This window comes from Cydia splendana, chromosome 10 (genome assembly GCF_910591565.1).
Source record: "Cydia splendana chromosome 10, ilCydSple1.2, whole genome shotgun sequence".
Taxonomy (NCBI): Eukaryota; Metazoa; Arthropoda; class Insecta; order Lepidoptera; family Tortricidae; genus Cydia; species Cydia splendana.
Window position 1 is genome coordinate 21,902,247 of NC_085969.1, and position 19,734 is coordinate 21,921,980.

The following is a 19,734-nucleotide window of genomic DNA, read 5'->3' on the forward strand; positions in this document are numbered from 1 at the left end:
TGGAATCCAAAATAGTCATCATTTTCGAAATCTGCGCCCCCTAAAACCTATAAAACGATATCCATGACGCCTTTTATGACATAGTGCATTGCCGCCATTTTTAAATTGAAAATGTTATCATTTTCGAAATCTGCGCCCCCCAAAACCTATAAAACGACACCCATGGCGACTTTTATGACATAGTGCATGGCCGCCATTTTGGATTCCAAAATGGTCATCATTTTCGAAATCTGCGCCCCCTAAAACCTATAAAATGACACCCATGACGACTTTTATAGCATAGTGCATGGCCGCCATTTTGGATTCCAAAATGGTCATCATTTTCAAAATTGGGGCCCCCTAAAACGTATAAAACGACATCCATGACGACTTTTATGACACTGTGCATGGCCGCCATTTCGGATTCCAAAATGGTCATTATTTTCGAAATCGGCACTCCCTAAAACCTATATATCGACACCCATCTCGACTTTTATGACAAAGTGTTTTGCTACCATCTGCATGCAAGACATTTCTATTATTTTTACGTACAAAAATGGCCCCCTGTCAACTTTCAATCGAGATTTAATCGATAATTTATTCGATTAATATTCAGATTAATTCAATTTCAATCTATGTTAGGTCGACTAAACTAATCGCGATTAAAATTTGAGAATTAACTTTTTTTATTCCATTAATTAGTCGAATAAACAGTTAATCGATTAATGCCCATCTCTGACCACGGCATTTTTACACTTTGAGAATATCTGAAAACAAATCAACACAAGGAGCCATTTTGCAAATCCAGTAACATACCAGTAACTTTGTTATTACTTTTGACAGCGCGTGTCATGTGTCAACACAGAGTCGACACAAAGTCGAAACATTGCAACTACTTTGTGACTGCAATATTTCTCAGCCTTAAACCATATTTATACATCATAATTAACAAGTTTCGTAGTATGTAAAGCGTTATTTCTGTTATTTAAGTATAGTATACGCATCGAAGTACTAAAAATGCTTCAAATAATATAGTTATGAACACAGGCACTGAGAAGTAAACAATTTCATTTCCGGCTAAACTACAACAATGTGGTGGCGCGTTGATTATATTACACTTAGTTTATCAAATCACTCGAGCAGTTTAATTCCCCATAATAATTTAAGTCATATTGTAATATAAATGCAAACAATATATAATTACGTCTTGTAATCCGTTTTAGAGATGGCGTATTAATGTCACTTATTTTTATTTAAGTATTTTTCCATCTGACAGTTTCCATTTGACAGGAACAAAATGAACGAATGAACGAATGATTTTGGCATAAAGTAGTCGCAAACCCGAAACAATGTGTGCACACGGCGACCACACTTTATGTCACTTTGTGTCATGTGTCGACCCTTCCCCATTTCTGGTAACTGTGTCGACACGGCGACGACTCTGCGACTGGAATTGTGACCGAAACAGACGGTGTCGACACAAGATGTGTCAACACCGCGTCGTAACGGCGACTGGAAATGGTTGTATGGGTTGTTATTGTTATGTAGGTACTGCAGCGATTCCATTTCGTTTTGTTGTAAAACCGTAAAATATAGCCGCTTAATATAATATAATCAATATTTATGACACAGATGAGCCAAAATATTGTGTAACATGGAGTCTTACAAGTTCGCGCTTCGCGCCACCTTTGATGCGGGCCAAATTACCGACAAAAAACGAGGAACAAGGCGCGAAGGCGTCATCAATTTGCGAAATTGACGCCACACTTACGTTCGCGGTTTTGCGCATGAGTGTGGAGGGCCCTACTGATCTACAACGTATAAGATTGCCTGTCAAATATCAAAAGTACGACCAAAGTCGGAATGATGTCAAGTGTCTTTGGAAGTATTGAATTCAGAAATAATATGTGAGTGCCAAAATTATTTTCTTTTGCCACAGTATAGATACATAATATATTCTAAGATATAACACCCACCGTGACTTTTGTATTCGCTACACCACAGATTTTTGTTCACTATGAAACTCGAAAATTGACACATTTTTTCATGACACAAGTCTCAATTTATCGAATATACGCATTTAAGTATGTATTTTTAAAATCGGTAATATTATCAGTTGGACATAATACTTCTTAATGCGACTCAAGCTGTCATTTCAGACAATCAAAAGTTAATAAGCTTTTTCTCGCATAGTGTCAGTTTCCCACGCGTCTTACGCACAAATCGCACAATGCATTCCTCGTCTACCTCTTGCTGACAGACTGACACATATGGATATACATAATTGTTAATGGCTTATGCGAATTCCGACGGCAAGAGTCAGTGGGTCTGATGGCATGTTTAAATCTTCTCAGTGACATTGCCATCACCAGACGTCGTTAGGGGAGAAATTAAGTCACAGGGTGGTTCAGGTAGGTTCACACTGTCCAAAGGTATCTTTCCGCGAATAACTGTGCCAGAGAGGAATAAACAATATATAAGAGGAGGATTCCCCATCGCTTTTGATGACGACAACTCTAAAATAAACAATAATAAGTGAACTGTCGCCCGCGTTATTTTCATTTGTTAGACAGCGATCGTGGCCCACAAATGGTCTCGCCGGAAGATCAGCGCTGACGACCTTCGGGTCAGTATTATGCTGAGGCGAGTCCATTTCGTTGTAAACTTTAACGCTTACGAATGTTATGAATATTTGTAGTTTTTAGTTATACTTACTCTTGTATGTAATTTTAGTTTTAAGTTTATCACGAATAAAATACTTGATTCTGATTCAGTGGCACCAAAGTGATCATACATAGCAAAGAATATAATACTCACTAGGAGAAGAACGATAACTCCATACAAAAAAATGTCCCTTTCAAAAGTTCGTTTATACTACTAGCGCTCTGGTAGGATACCATTGTAATTAGAATTGACAACCCGTTTAGCCTAGCGGGTATTGGCAGTAATCCAGTTCAGGAAGCTAATGGTCCTGGGTTCGAATCCCAGAGAGGGAATTTCTTTTTGTATTTTTTTCTTTTTTGTTGGGGTCAGGTTTTTAAGAGCCCATCAACGTGCACACTAGCGCCACTGCTGAATACATTAAACTAGTTTTTATGGGTCAAACAGATCACTGTGTTATGTCTTTCCTGTAGACATACACAAGAGTTAAGGGCTATAAAGGATAATTTTCTTATTTAACCCTTATCCACGTGAAAAGGTCCTCCTTTTATTTAAAGAACTATGATAAAATCATTACTTACATGCCCACAAGCTGTTAACTATTGCCCACAGGAGAGAAAACTAGCGTGTTATCGCGAACAGCACATTTTTCTCTCCTGTGGGCAATAGTTAACAGCTTGTGGGCATGTAAGCAATGATTTTATCATAGTTCTCTAAATAAAAGGAGGACCTTTTCACGTGGATAAGGGTTAAATAAGAAAATTAACCTTTATAGCCCTTAACTCTTGTGTATGTCTACAGGAAAGACATAACACACTGATCTGTTTGACCCTTATGTTATTGGATTCGTCAATCTACCCGTCCAAAGTTAAAACGGCCGTTTTTGTTTTGAGCTCATAGATCGACGAATCCAGCAACATAAAATCTAGTTTGATGTATTCAAAAGGTACCTAAATACACAATACAGTCCGTAGCGGCCCCTTTTTTAAATACATGTCGTTAAATTTAAATAATCACGATTATTTAGCAGTGGCGCTAGTGTGCACGTTGTTGGGCTCTTAAATTAGCATTTCACAAATAAGTAAAAAAATACGTTAAAAGATAATGATTAGGTACTATATTCAGAAATTCGTGAAATATAAAAGGTAACAAAAAGTTACGTATTATTAAGATATAAATATTTTCATAATACATATGAATACATACACTGATATGGCAAATGGTTACAAGTTGTTATTACATCTATCCGGTTATCGGACATTTTCTGCTTCACAGCTCCGCGCAGCGTTCTTGGTCACCGGGAAACTAGTTTGGATATGCGGCAGATATTACGGGCCCTTCTGAGCTTTTTCCAAGAAATCATATGACGGCCCAGGATTATATTATTATCTCACGCTCAAGCCATCTGCTGATTCACTTTCTAAAACAAAATAGTCAAAAAATTAAACAATATAATCTATCTTCCTAATTACTAACGTCGCTAATTCCTAGGGTTACCAGCTTAAACAATGTGGGGTTTTACATCTATGTTGAATTTTGATTATAATTTCGGACGCGATATAGCGTCCGCGGGACTTACGGGGATAGTAAGATTAAATTATTATATTTGAATTTGGTAATTAGCACGCTCATTTTTATTTAAAGATTAATATATATCTTACCTTGAAATTATCGCTGTTTCTGATTTACTACAACGGTTTCCACACACACATTAGGGCTTTCCATAATCCGGATAAGAATTGTTGATGAAGTCGCCATTGCCGGATACATACAGCAAGGAAGGAAGAGAGACAACGGTTTAAATTTAACTAACTCTGTGCGAAGACGCATTTAGATATGTTGCTCGTACATATGAATAGTTTTTATTTTTAAAATTAATAGGTAAATAAATATATTTCAAGTGAATAAATCGTTTTATATGAAAATTGATATTTTTGCATTAAATGACTTAAATGACAGCCAAAGAGCATATCAGTGGCGAGAAACTCTCTTACTACGAACAAACGTATAGCAAAGATATTTGTCATAATTAGTTCAGCGGCGTGGCATTGGCGGCAGCACTGTTGAAATGCCAACTTGACATTATGCGTATACGAGCGGCAACCATTTTGAAATACAAAATTTACATAATTCGTGTGCAAATTTTGCAAAATAATAACAGTTTTCTAAAGTTGAGTTTGCTTCTCCTGAGTTTTGTGGTGATTTGAAACAGAAACCCGTACCTACTGTTGTAAAATAGTACAATGGCCGGCAAAAACCGATATTGTGAAATATGCGGTGTCTGAGAAATCACTCGAGGAGGATTCTTTGCCAAATTTCTCAAGGATGAACAGCGGTAAGTCTACAAGTTCCGAAATACAACTACCAGGGAACAAATCAAATTATTTTATTAAACATTTTGATTTATCAGCCGCGTAACAAGCTAAAGACCGACCGAGACGCCGGTTCGAATCCGGTCTCCGCCACTCCGTAATAGGAGGAACAAGCACGTATTGCTCGCCCTAAATGTTATTTATTTAATAAAATACAGAGGTATTCTTAAAAATAGTCATAGCCCAGCAAAACTCAACAATGAGTTTGACTGTGGGGTCATCAGTCTCTAGTTATCAAAGTTGTTGGTCAAATACTTTCCAGGCATTCAAAGATGACGTCTATTTCAATTTATAAATTCCTAAAAATGTTATTTGCTACTTATGCAGTGTATTATTTGAATTTGCTATGTTTGCTACCTGTAAGTCTCTTCTAATAGTTAGGGCACAGGGTACTTATTAGACCGACACAACGCACGTTGTTTATCATCATCGAATCTCTATAATCTCCATTTCTTTTTCAAATATGACCTTTTATTACTATAAAAGCTTACGTGTTATTCAATTTCATATTTTTGTTATCTGAAAGTAGTCCTGCATGAACCCAAATGTCGCAATCACTTTAAAGCACATACTTACTACTACTCTGCCCTCCTAAGCTAAAAGGCAGTTTTTCGACATTTTGCCAAAATTGACTTTTTGTGATATTCGTAATGTAGAGATCGAGATGCATCGACCACTTTGGCCCGTTTTCCGATAAGTGGCTTAGTTTTCGAGAAAAATATCGTAAAAAGACCGTATTTGCACTAATTTTCTAAGCGTTCCTAGTCTAAAAAGCGACTATTTGACAAAGCCAGGCTAAAACAACGTATATGCAGCTATACGTTTTTTTACGCTCTGGTTTGCGTAAAATCTTATCCACTATGTCTAGCCTAAAATAACGTATAAGCCAAAAACTAGGCTAAAAATACGTAAAAGACGCTATACGCGCTTTAAGATTAGGATCTTTAGCAAAATTTTAGATCTGATACTAGTCTAAAAAATCGTATAGTATTTTTTTTTGTTTAAATGTCTCATACGTCATTTAAGCCTAGTATCACTTAACTTTTTTACGTCACCATAATAGTCTTCAGAAAAGTATAAATGTTATACGTTCTTCTTATTTTGTATGGACGTCGTATTAAACGCAAACAAACTTTTATAATGGTTGAAAGTGCGTCTAACTAGTCTATAACGCAGTATATGCTCCAACCTTCGTCATGCTCCCCGCGCGCCGAAAAACACCCTTATGTTAAGTAAAAGCCGTCAGCCGCAAGCGCAGGCTTGTGGCTGCCGGTATGCGAGCGGAGGTGGCATTTTGCGCGTGAAATATTGACCGAACGCCAAAGTAAGAAAAATACTTTATTATTGCATTACCATCATATGTTATCAATAATATGTAGTGTTTACAATCAGTACCTTCGAGTATTATCATTTTTATCAAGGTATATACTTTAAAATTGCCTCGCAAATACTTACGCTCGACAGCAAATACGTCTTTCTAGCGTAGTTTGTGATGATGAAATTGTTCATACGTACTTTTCTACAGCAAACGTTGTTTAAGTTTTATTTTTTCATTCGACGGTTTGACTGCTTTTATTTAAATAAAATCAAATTTATATTAGAGCTAATTGTATCGGGTTTAATTCCCTATAAGCCAAGTAGGTATTTGACATTACGAAGAGTTTAAATCTTATTGAAAAATATTTTAAAGGGAAATTTAATGAGAATTCTTATGGACGGAATAACATTTTCCGCCTAAGTATTTAGATAACCAGGACAAAGGACCATGGGCATCTTTGTATGGAACCTGGGTCCATCCAAAAACCAACTGAGAGTTATATATATATTAGGTCATTAAATACCTAAGTGGGTTTTATAAAAAAACAATATGTATCTTAAAATAAGTTGGTATGTTTGTGTATTAGGTAATAGTTGTATGTTAAAATAGTAAAAGCTATGAGTTTGTAATCTAATAGAAAAAATAATTTTATTAAAATTAGAATCTGATTTTTAATTAGGTACAACCGCTAAAATGCGTTTTAGAATTAAATAAATGACAGAGTATGTGCAGGAATTAATACGAGTTTAATTTTATTGCTAATGTAGACTACACAACTCGCTAACGTCTTACCATGCGATGAAACTCTCGATGATTCGATGCCTATTGATAACAAACTAAAATAACTATTAGAGATGCCACGAATTCGGTAAAACATTATGTATTATTGTGAGTTACGTGTATGCGAAAACTGGTCACCTACAAAGATAGATGGTTGCTAAGATTTAAGTCAGCAGCAAGCTGAGATCTCCATACAAACGTAGTTACGCTCTCATTTTAAAACGATTAGGTAGATTGCTCTAAAACTTTGTACTCACTAAAGGATAAGGTATATCTATGCCTGTAATTAATGTGTAGCTTCAGATACATAATAAAAAAATACAGCGAATATAAGTTTTTCATACACAACTTATTTTTCCTCTATTTCATTAGTTTTGTTGGAATATAAACTAATTAGGTACTGGTATAGATACACCTTATGTTATTGTATGTGCAATTTATTACAATCCAACACGTTGTTTTAAAATGAGTACGAATCTCCGTTTTTATGGGAAGTAATAATTCGGCTGAGCTTATTGCGGACTCTTTTAAGTTTCGTTGCTCATGCTCATTAGAAGTACATGTAATGTCATTAGTAGAGTCGAGTAAATCTAGCCTATGATACAAATAAAGACTGTACACATTAAAAATGTGTACATATTATGGGGTTATTCCCACCAGTTAGGTATCTACCACCAAGTTGTTACCAGTGGTAACTACTGGGAATTTATTTCCCACCTTTCTTCCCAGTAGCTACCACCAACTCAGTTTTGTGGTAATTACTGGGAAGTTTTTTTCCAGTAGTTAAAATTACCACTGGTAAATGGTGGGATTTTTTCCCTAGTAGTTACCACCAACATTTTTTTACAGTACAATTTAAATGTCTTTTATTATATGAACAAAAAACACTATACTACTAAGCTTTTATTAAAAAAACGAGGTCCAGCGATTACTTTTTGCATTATAATCTTAATTACCATACAAAATTAACATATAAATCGGGTTATTCCCACTAGTTACCATCAATTTGTTATAGTTAAATAGTAATAAAAACAGTATAAGTAGAATACTATAAAAATAGAGGCTTTATTGAACCCTAACAAAATTGTAGTAACTACTGGGGAAAAAATCCCACCTTTTGGTGGTAACTACTGGGAAACAAATCCCATTAGTTACCACTGGCAAAGACATATGTAACTTCGTATAAGACGAATAAAGTCTAAGGAAAAAACGTGCCTCGGAATTGAAGCAAAAGTCATTCTCGAATAGATGGCGCACACACCTTTAGCCTATCCTCGGCTAGATGGCGTGACGACACCGTTTCATATTTAACAATTTTAACACATAGATATCAGTGAATGAACATGGATCAAAATGATATAAAAATAATAAAATCATTTATCCATATATATACATGTTTTGATAACTTTATACGTTTTCATTTTGAGTTTTAGTCGTGTGTCGATAGATGGCAGTAAATTGACAGTGACTACAAAATTTACAATGACAGGACCCCTCTATACTATCTATTCTTTTTGCCACTGGTAACAACTTGATGGTAACTAGTGGGAATAACCCAATTTATGTGTTATTTTTGTATGGTAATTAAGATTATAATCCAAAAAGTAATCGCTGGATCTCGTTTTTTAAATAACAGCCTAGTAGTATGGCGTTTTTTGTTCGTATATAAATAAACATTTAAACTACGTGTCTATTTTTTATTCCCATTTCTTCCATAAATACTAATGTATAAAACCGTATATTCGGTGTTTTTGGTGGTATACGTTTTTTTACACTAGCACGCTAGTCGAAAATCTGGACAAAATCTTAATTTTTCCTAGTATACTAACCAAAAAGGCCGAATAGCTGCTATAAGGTCTTTTAACTTAGGATTTCAAGTGGGAATTATTCATTGTTACTAAGCAAAAACGCAGCATGTGACATATATGGCGTTTTTACCTAGTTTCTACTTCGTAACTAAGTTAGAACGCCGCATAACGCATGTTTACCGCCTTCTTGACTAGTACGACCTACACATTTTTAAGCTTAATACTAATCTAAAGTGTTTTTTATAAAATTAAAAAAAACTGAGCTGTTTAGAAACATACTATAAATACCTAAAATAAGTACATATATATACCTACCACATACAAAAAGAAAAAATGGAAAAAGTTTTTCCGTTTCGTAGAAATTCAAGAAAGATGTTTAGGTTGGTTTTTTGCGATTATCTCGAAACTAGCTTTTGTCGAAAAACTGCCTTTTAGACTAGGACGGCAGTACTATCTTCCTCTTATGTTTGCAATACTTATTTTAATTTGCATCATTTGTGTCCCTCAATATTATGTTTACAGTACACAATGAAAAGGAAGCCAAAACCACTTTGCTTACAGGTGTATAACTTGGGTTAGATAAGCTAGACTGGAAAAGAAGATCTCGTTCATTTATCCATAGAAAAGTTGCAGAAGATTCGTCACGTTTGTGGCGATCATTTTGAACGGAGAGACTTTGGCAAGACAGAAAATAAGCTACATGTCGAGCCATGCTCAATTGCTCAGTGTAGAGTTTCGTAGTTACGATTCTGTCAAAATAGGCCAAACGGGGGATATTCGTAAGTATCATGTAGGTACATTATAAATTACAGGGAGTACCTATTTGCAGCGCTTTGTGCGTCTTTTTACTAAGAAAAAGGAGATTTTTAGCAATAACTCAAAAACGACTGGACCGATCATGATGTTTGCTATAGTTTTCATTGAAATTATTTATTAAGCTTTTGTTTCACGATTTTTGTCATACTTTTTGGACCCATGGTTCAAAAGATAGAGGGGTGGCACATATTTTTTTTCTTTTGGAGCGATTATTTCCGAAAAATTTACTATATCAAAAAAGGGTCTCCTTATTCGTTTTGAAAGACCTATCCAACGGTACCCCACGCTATTGGAACAAAAAATTTTTTTTATAGTTTTTAATTTATCGCTGCCGCAATGCATGATATATGTACCCATGCCAAATTGCAGCTTTCTAACACTAACGATCACGGAGCAAAGCCTCGGACAGACAGACATGGCGAAACTATAAGGGTTTCTAGGTGACTACAAAACCCTAAAAAGAGCCTATCCAAAGTTAAATCTTTCCGCACCTCCATGCACTGTCGGAATACCATTTATTATGAGAATTTCCTCAACATGCTGCAAGTAGACGAGGTAACTTTCTATTAGCCATAATTAGTAATTAGCCTTAGTTGTAGCCCACAGGGCCACTTGCACCATTCACTAACCCGGGGTTAACTGATTCAACCTAGAGTAACCATGGTTACCAGTACAATTTGACACTAGGTTAATGGTTTAACCGGTTAACCCCGGGTTAGTGGTATGGTGCAAGTAGCACTAAGTGATTAGGTAAGGAATAAACATTTTATCGTAGGTAAGTTTAAAACAGTCCAGCACAGCAACAGATACATTTTAAATTATAAAGATGAAGTTATCCCTTCATCCAGCTAACCCCAAACAAACTTTGTACCAAGACCTAATATTATAATTTAAAAAACCGGCCAAGGGCAAGTCGGACTCGCGCACGAAGGGTTCCGTGCCCATATGCAAAAAACGGCAAAAAAATCACGTTTGTTATAAGGGAGCCCCACTAAATATTTATTTTATTTTGTTTTTAGTATTCCTTGTTATAGCGGCAACAGAAATACATCATCTTTGAAAATTTCAACTGTCTAGCTATCACGGTTCATGAGTTACAGCCTGGTGATAGACAGACAGACAGACGGACGGACAGCGGAGTCTTAGTAATATTAGGGTCCCGCTTTTAACCTTTGGGTACGGAACCCTAAAACATGTATAAACGGCATACACTACCTACCTTCTAAGGAGGAGGAATTTTACTGAGTACCTAATATAGGTACTGTAAACAATTTGTCATATAATTGGGTGTTTGTGAGGTTGGATCATAATGACATCTAACTAATGTCATTCAAATATCGTACTTTTCCGTACATGTATTGGTGCGGGCAAGACGCACGATGACTAAATTTAACAATGAATGCATGATGATGATTAAAATAAATTATTATTCTGATTTCAGTGTATGTTCGAATTGGCCTGTTTTTGTGCACATCACGGTTATTCCAGTCCAGAGTAGGTACTTACAGCTATTTCATTATTTGTAATTACTTATTAGTATTACCTACCTATTTTTTGATGGAAACAATGTCCATCTAACAAGAAACTTCAATCAATAGGTACTAAGTATGCTATGCTATGAGAGATTGAATTGAAGGTACTTATTTCAATTTCAACAACAGTATTCTTATGACATTATTCATAAACGCTTTTAAGCCCTTGATAATCGATTATCTTTATCCGTCATTTTGTCATTTGTGTTTGTTAGAAAGGGACAAATTTAACAAAGGTAGATGCTAAGTTTTATGAATAAGTGGTTTAATATATAAGTCAGTACGTCTTTCCCATAAGGGCACACGGGGCTCGTGCCCAGGGCCCCCATCCTCAGGGAGCCCCGAAAGACAGACAGTAACAGTAGGTATATTTGATTACCCATAAAAAATAGATCATCTCATCATCATCATCATCATCAGTCGTTCCCTCAATGCTGAGGATCGTGACATCATGTCCTAATGTTAAAAATATTAAAATAATTTTTCACCAGAATTTTAAATTTCAGCTGCAAACCTTTACGTGCCAGACCATCGACATCGAACAGTGTAGGTAAATGGTATTATAGTTGGTCAAGCAGATCTTGTCAGTAGAAAAAGGCGGCAAATTTGAAAAATGTAGGCGCGATGGGATATCGTCCGATACAAAATTTGAATTTCACGCCTTTTTCCACTGACAAGATTTGCTTGACCATCTATATATGCTAGTTATCTTTAAAAGTATTTTCACACAGACTTCAGAGGGCCTACCGCGAACCACGTTCGACGTGTTGCCTCTCTGTCGCACTTGTAAATTCGTACGTATGTGCGACAGAGAAGTAACACTGCGAACGTGTTTCGCGAGAGGCCCTCAGTTTACCCACGTTTCTCTTCGAATTGGTTAGTCCGAATTGTGATCGTTTTCAGGGTTCCGTCCGTAGCCAAAATGGCAAAAATGAAACCGTTATAGTTTCGTCATGTCCGTCGGTCAGTCCGCCCGTCCGTCCGTCCGTAGATCACAGCCATTTTACTCAAGAACTATAAGATATAAGGATATTAAAATAAACATAGGCTTTTCTATATAAGTTATATAGGAGGCAAACGAGGACACGAATCACCTGTAAATAAGCGATTACCGTCGCACATGGAAAGTCCATGAAGATCTTTTTTTTTTTCTAGATAAATTGCCGCTCCCAACCGCGTTATTGCGGTGCACGGCGTATGGAGTTATACCTAATAGTACTTAATCTAAAAATGTTAAATTAAGGTAGAAGTACTAGTGCTCGACGCTGCACTAGTATTCGACATGGGCACTTTATGTCAAAGTGACAAGGATTAAATTTGAATACAGAAAAATCTTCGCTGTTCAAATTTAACCTATATTACTTTGACATAAAGTGCCCATGTCGAATACTAGTGCAGCGTCAAGCACTAGTACTTCTACCTTATTTCTTTTACAATAATTTAAATTTCAGCTGCAAACCAGATTCAGATCAGATCTTCACATGCCAGAGTACCTCTGTCAACATCAAACAGTGAAAATGGTAATTATGCTAGTTTTGCTTTTAGGTAAAAGTATTTTAGTTTTCACACAGATCTCAAGTAGTTTGTCCACGTTTCTCTTCGAAACCGATAGTCCGATTTGTGAACGTTTTTAGGGTTCCGTGGCCAAAATAGCAAAAAAAGAAACACTTATACAGTAATTAACAGTAATGCACTTATGCAGTAATTGTTAACAGACGACCGGTCTGGCCTAGTGGGTAGTGACCCTGCCTGCGAAGCCGATGGTCCTGGGTTCGAATCCCAGTAAGGGCATTTATTTGTGTGATGAACACTAATATTTGTTCCTGAGTCATGGGTGTTTTCTATGTATATAAGTATGTATTTATCTATATAAGTATGTATATCGTCGCCTAGCACCCATAGTACAAGCTTTGCTTAGTTTGGGGCTAGGTTGATCTGTGTAAGATGTCCCCAATATTTATTTATTTATTTATTTAATATTACTCCAAAACTATAAGATAAGTATAAGGGTATTTTATTATTACATTACAGTCGCAACACCGTAGGGGTTGTAATTTCCTAATTTCGATGCTGGCCTCTTTTCTTGAAGGTTTGAAGGTCGAAACGGTCCGGAAATACCGCACGCGGCAGTTCATTCGACAGTTTGTCTGTGCGAGGTAGGAAGTTTCTGGAGAAACTCATACTTGAGGACTGCCAGCCGTCCATTAATGGACGTTAATTAATTGGTGTTGATGTACTTACTTTACGCTTCGGTACGTAGTTTAAAATATACTCCATGGGTAGGTAAATAAATAAATAATAAATATTAGGGGACATCTTACACAGATCAACCTAGCCCAAAACTAAGCAAAGCTTGTACTATGGGTGCTAGGCGACGATATACATTACATACTTATACAGATAAATACATACTTATATACATAGAAAACACCCATGACTCAGGAACAAATATTTGTGTTCATCATACAATGCCCTTACCGGGATCCGATCGGTTTCACAGGCAGGGTCACTACTTACTAGGCCAGACCGGTCGTCGTCGTATGAAACTAAAATTGTTTTTTTCTTGAGAAATATCAACATAAGCACATCATTCGATAGGTCTTCGAAATTACTATTAAGCAAGTTAAGGTTTTAAGCCACATTTTTGTTAAGCTCGAGTAGGTACCTACTGATGATGGGATCCATGAGGAATCGAGGGAACTCCTCAAATCTTTAATTAAAGGCATACATATAGTGATTTTTGTGTTTTTATCAACAAATCAAGCATTTACATTGAAAAAAGTGACAATTGATGAAGTAGAACTGATGATGGCCAAGAACGGAACTCTTCAACGACGCATAGCTCACGTTTTTAAGCCACATTTATGTCAAGCTCGAGTTCTGAACATGGGATCCATGAGGAATCGAGAGAACTCCTCAAATTTTAAAGGCATACGTACAGAGATTTATGTATTTTAATCAAAAAATCAAGCATTTACATTAAAAACTGTCACATTTGATGAAGTGGAACTGCTGATGATTATCAGAACAGAACTCTTGAACGACGCATAGTACACATTTGGCGATTTCGATTTTGTGGGTTAGGTTAGGTAGGATAAAACTGTGACCCTTAGAGAAACGAAATCATCATTATCATCATCATCATCTTCCTCGCGTTGTCCCGGAATTTTGCCACGGCTCATGGGAGCCTGGGGTCCGCTTGGCAACGAATCCCAAGAATTGGCGTAGGCACTAGTTTTTACGAAAGCGACTGCCATTTGTACTTCCATTCCAACTCAGAGGGTAAACGAGGCCTTATTGGGATTAGTACGATTTTTTCCTTCACCTAAAAGCGACTGGTAAATATCAAATGATATTTCGTACATAAGTTCCGAAAAACTCATTGGTAGGTACGAGCCGAGTTTGAACCCGCGAACCTTCGGATTGCAAATCGCACGCTCTTACCGCTCGGCCACTATATAGCGCTTCTTAGAGAAACGAAATGCTACTACGAGTATAAAAGTGGGTAAGGTTAATATTAGGTTAGGTAAGAACTGCGACCCTTACAGAAACGAAATGCTACTAGGAAAAGGTGACGAAGTGGATTACTATATATGGTGATCACTGTGATCAGTTAAATGCCAGCCAATAATTTACATATATATATAAAAAATATATATAGGACATTTTTACACAAATTGAATAAGCCCCACGGTAAGCTCAAGAAAGCTTGTGTTGTGGGTACTCAGACAACGATATAAATAATATATAAATACTTAAATACATAGAAAACAACCATGACTCAGGAACAAATATCTGTATCATCATACAAATAAATGCCCTTACCAGGATTCGAACCCGGGACCATCGGCTTCATATGCAGGGTCACTACCCACTAGGCCAGACCAGTCGTCATTCATATATGGCATTTCAGACTGTTTTGAGAAGTCGGTTTTTTTCTATTAAATATTTTTGGCATAGGTACATTTATCTCAACTTAGTAGGTTATTCAGTGGAAGTTTTATCAAAACCGGTTTATCACTAACGTTCTAATGTACGTGTACGTATTAGTATGATAATCTCGCTTATTGATAGGTACGAACTACGAGTGTGGTATAATTGGGAATTAAGAAACGGGGCAAAACATCTTAAAGTTCATACCCCATGCAAGTTTCATCGAAACCGGTTAAATGTGTGCGTCCGCTTAAGGATTTATACGGGGATGGTCTTCGCATGCTCTTTAATAGTTTACTTGAGGATTCTTTACCTACTAGGTATTCGGTAGTATGCGAGATTTGCTCTCACGCGGACGCCGATATGCATGTCTTCAAGCAGGTCATTAGTATCAGCTATTACTAGGTAAAACATAGATCGGTATAAAACAGATAAGAAGTTCAAAGTAAGGTATTTAAACGGTCTAAGTCTTACCTGCTTGGTTAACAGCTAACTACGACTGACAAATAAAAATAAGTGAAGGTACTAACTATTAATGTTTAATGTTGGTACCTATAGTGCGTCAAGCAAATCTTGTCAGTAGCAATGTAAAGCAAACTAAAGTAGGGCAACACTCAAAGAGTAGAATTGCGCTAAGAAAAGCAGCAATGTACAATGTACATCGAACCAAAACTTTTTTTTCATCACACTTGCTCGGAAAAGATGTATTTACACGTAGGGCTTGCGGGCGGGAAATTGAATTTTTCGCCCTAGGGCGGAAAAAATCTTTTCCGAGCAAGTGTGATGAAAAACACTTATTTACACGTAGGGCTTGCGGGCGGAAAAGATTTTTTCCGCCCTAGGGCGGAAAAGTGTTTTATACAGAAGTTTGTTTTTATTAATTCTCCTTTTTTTCCTTACAAGTGTGATGAAAAACATTGTGTGTGCCACGGGCGGTAAAGAAATTCCGAACTCGTGAACATTTTAAGCCCTCGCTTCGCGTCGGGCTTAAAATTGACACTCGTTCGTAATTTCTTATTTCCCGCCCTTAATACACAATGTACTATTTCATCACACTTGCTCGGAAAAGATGTATTTACACGTAGGGCTTGCGGGCGGGAAATTGAATTTTTCGCCCTAGGGCGGAAAAAATCTTTTCCGAGCAAGTGTGATGAAAAACACTTATTTACACGTAGGGCTTGCGGGCGGAAAAGATTTTTTCCGCCCTAGGGCGGAAAAGTGTTTTATACAGAAGTTTGTTTTTATTAATTCTCCTTTTTTTCCTTACAAGTGTGATGAAAAACATTGTGTGTGCCACGGGCGGTAAAGAAATTCCGAACTCGTGAACATTTTAAGCCCTCGCTTCGCGTCGGGCTTAAAATTGACACTCGTTCGTAATTTCTTATTTCCCGCCCTTAATACACAATGTACTATTCCGCTGAGCGCACCCGTCAATTCAAATTGTCACTCGCGGATTCTCTATTGAAAATGTTTGAAATTGTTATTAATAGGTATGGACGGACAATTTAAATGATTGGTGTGTGATGTTGATAAAAATGATTAACTAATTTGAAGATCTCAAAATAAAATTAGAAGTGGACTATGCCGTTAAACAAGAATGTATGAATAAAATCATTGCAAGCAGGTAGATGTCCTACTGGATTTTAATATTTTATTAGATTTCTCAGTTGGCACTGTAGGCATTGTAGGCATCTTAGCTTTGATTAAGCACAATCTTATTTAATATATTGGTATTTAATGGTGACACAGCAGAAATATCTCTTGAAATAGAATCGATTCAGAATGTAAACAAAGATGATGGCTGTCATTCGCGATCCACATTCCACAGATAAAACACAGATGACACGCGATTTTCGAATTATTCGAACACAGTGTTGCTAACCCGCGATTTTTCAAATTTGCCGCCGTTTGCTACTGACAAGATTTGCTTGACCCAGTATATGTTTGTAATTTATTTTTAAAATTTATTTTAACGTGTGAAATGTTCCAGCACAAACTTCAGCTACTGCATCTACGAGTACAGGCCAAGCTTGTCTAAAATCTGGAATAAGCATTCGACCGGATAAAGGTAAGCGTAGAATTGAGAAAAAAAAACCGGGCAAGTGCGAGTCGGACTCGCGCACGAAGGGTTCCGTACCATAATGCAAAAAAAAAAAAAGCACAAAAAAAAACGGTCACCCATCCAAATACTGACCACTCCCGACGTTGCTTAACTTTGGTCAAAAATCACGTTTGTTGTATGGGAGCCCCATTTAAATCTTTATTTTATTCTGTTTTTAGTATTTGTTGTTATAGCGGCAACAGAAATACATCATCTGTGAAAATTTCAACTGTCTAGCTATCACGGTTCGTGAGATACAGCCTGGTGACAGACGGACGGACGGACGGACGGACGGACGGACGGACGGACGGACGGACGGACAGCGAAGTCTTAGTAATAGGGTCCCGTTTTACCCTTTGGGTACGGAACCCTAAAAATGTTATTGGCTCAATTAATGCTATTGCCTATTGAGCATGCGACTTGTCCACCGAACAAGAAATGGTTATGGTTTAAAACCATACATTAGACCAGACAAGTAGAGTCCGTATAATAGTGAAGCCTGCAGTGAAGTATGTAATTTAAGTACAAAGGTATTTAATTTATAGGACTTGACCGATTATAAGGTTATTTACTATAAGGGCCAGGTGTTCAAAATGATCTTAACGCGACTTTTATTGTTAAGAGAATAAGTGCGTATCAAGATGGTATCAAGGTAATTTTGAACACCTCGTCCGCTTAGCAACATCTGCTGCTGACTGTAGGAGTATCAAAAAAACTCTACCTATGTTGACGAGCTCTTATTTATTACTAACTTACATTCCATGCTTGATACGTTCACGACAGCACGGTCATGGTATGATACTGCATGGATGGGTAGAGCATTTACGTATTTTTAGTCACTCGCGCGACGGGTTTCCGAAAGCTTCATCATCATCATAACCATCATATCAGCCGAAAGACGTCCACTGATGGCCAAAGAACTCCCTCAACGATCTCCACAGCGGCCGGTCACGCGCCGACCCCATACAACTCCATCTTGTAGAGGGCCTTCCCACGCTGCGTCTTCCGGTCCGTGGTTTCTAGAGCTTATAGGTCTCCATTTTTAAGTAGGTAGGTACTAATACTACTAATAAAGAGGCGAGCAGCTAGTACCTCTATAATTATGCGGATTATTTGATTTCAGCGGCAATACCAGCGAAACGCACCCGCTTTGCTGACAAACAACCTGGCGGATCTAGGGATTCTCTAGTTCAGCGGTCGGCAACAAGCGGCCCGCGAGCCCCCCTGGCTATTTTGTATGTAATATTGTCAAACAACAATGTCTGATTAAAGTCACACATATTAACAAAAGTGCGGCCCGCGTCAACTTCCTTAACTACTATGTGGCCCTTGGCTGCTAAAAGGTTGCCGACCGCTGCTCTAGTTTACGCAGCGAGCAAATCAAAAGACTAGGTAAGTGAATATGGTATTGTTACTCGTATTAAAAAAATATGTTTATCTCTCAGCAGTTTGAAACATTAATTCCAAAGTTATTGGTTAATATTTACGCACAGTATATTATTATCTCATCTTCGTTTTAAAGGATGTATACGGCGGAATAGTACCAAATAATACTTTTTAATCTCTGCCTGCATACATACCATTGCTTAAAACAAGCCTAATTTCATCCACTTGGTAAAAGGTTCTCATACATCTTTTAATTTTTCCGCGGATGTACTAATGTTTGCATTGTACGAATGCATTTAAGAGACCAAAGATTTCTACGGAGTTTCATTTAAATTAATTTTACTTGTTACAGATTACAATACAACGAAGAAAGAATTGCTGAAGAAGCTCATGAAAGTGAAATCGAGTTTACTTTATTAAGAGTCTGCCTAATAGGTAGCTTAGGACTTTAACCAGATAAATTGTTTTTAAATCCATCTTTGAAACATGGTATCAAAGAGAATTTTAAATAGAGAGTTACTGTCATGGTAAATTATGTAGCTACTTACAGTACCTACATTTACTGCCATCTTTCGACAGAAGATTAAACCTGTTAGAACGCCATTTGACTTTGATCATTATTCTTTCACTGATATTACAGAATAAGTAATAGTATTTGATATGTGTAAACTTATTAACACCATCTACTCGAGAGTAGGCCAAAGGTATGGTGCAATCTTTTCGAGCGATGGCGCCATAACCTTTGGCCTACAGTCGAGTAGATGGCGTTTTTCAATATTTAACAAATTTACACATATCAGTGAAAGAATAAAAGGGCTCATTTAGTCGATGCGAGAACTCGAGTGAGTTTCATTACATTGCGGTTTTTGATCGGTCGGTTGAATTGGACTTAACCAACAGTCCGCAATGTAGCTAAAATCGCATACGCTTCGCGCGCCGTCTTAATCAGCCTTATGGATCAAAGTCAAATGGCGTTCTAACAGTTTTAATTTTCTGTGGAAAGATATTGGCAGTCAATTTACAGTGGCTACATAATTTACTTTGACAA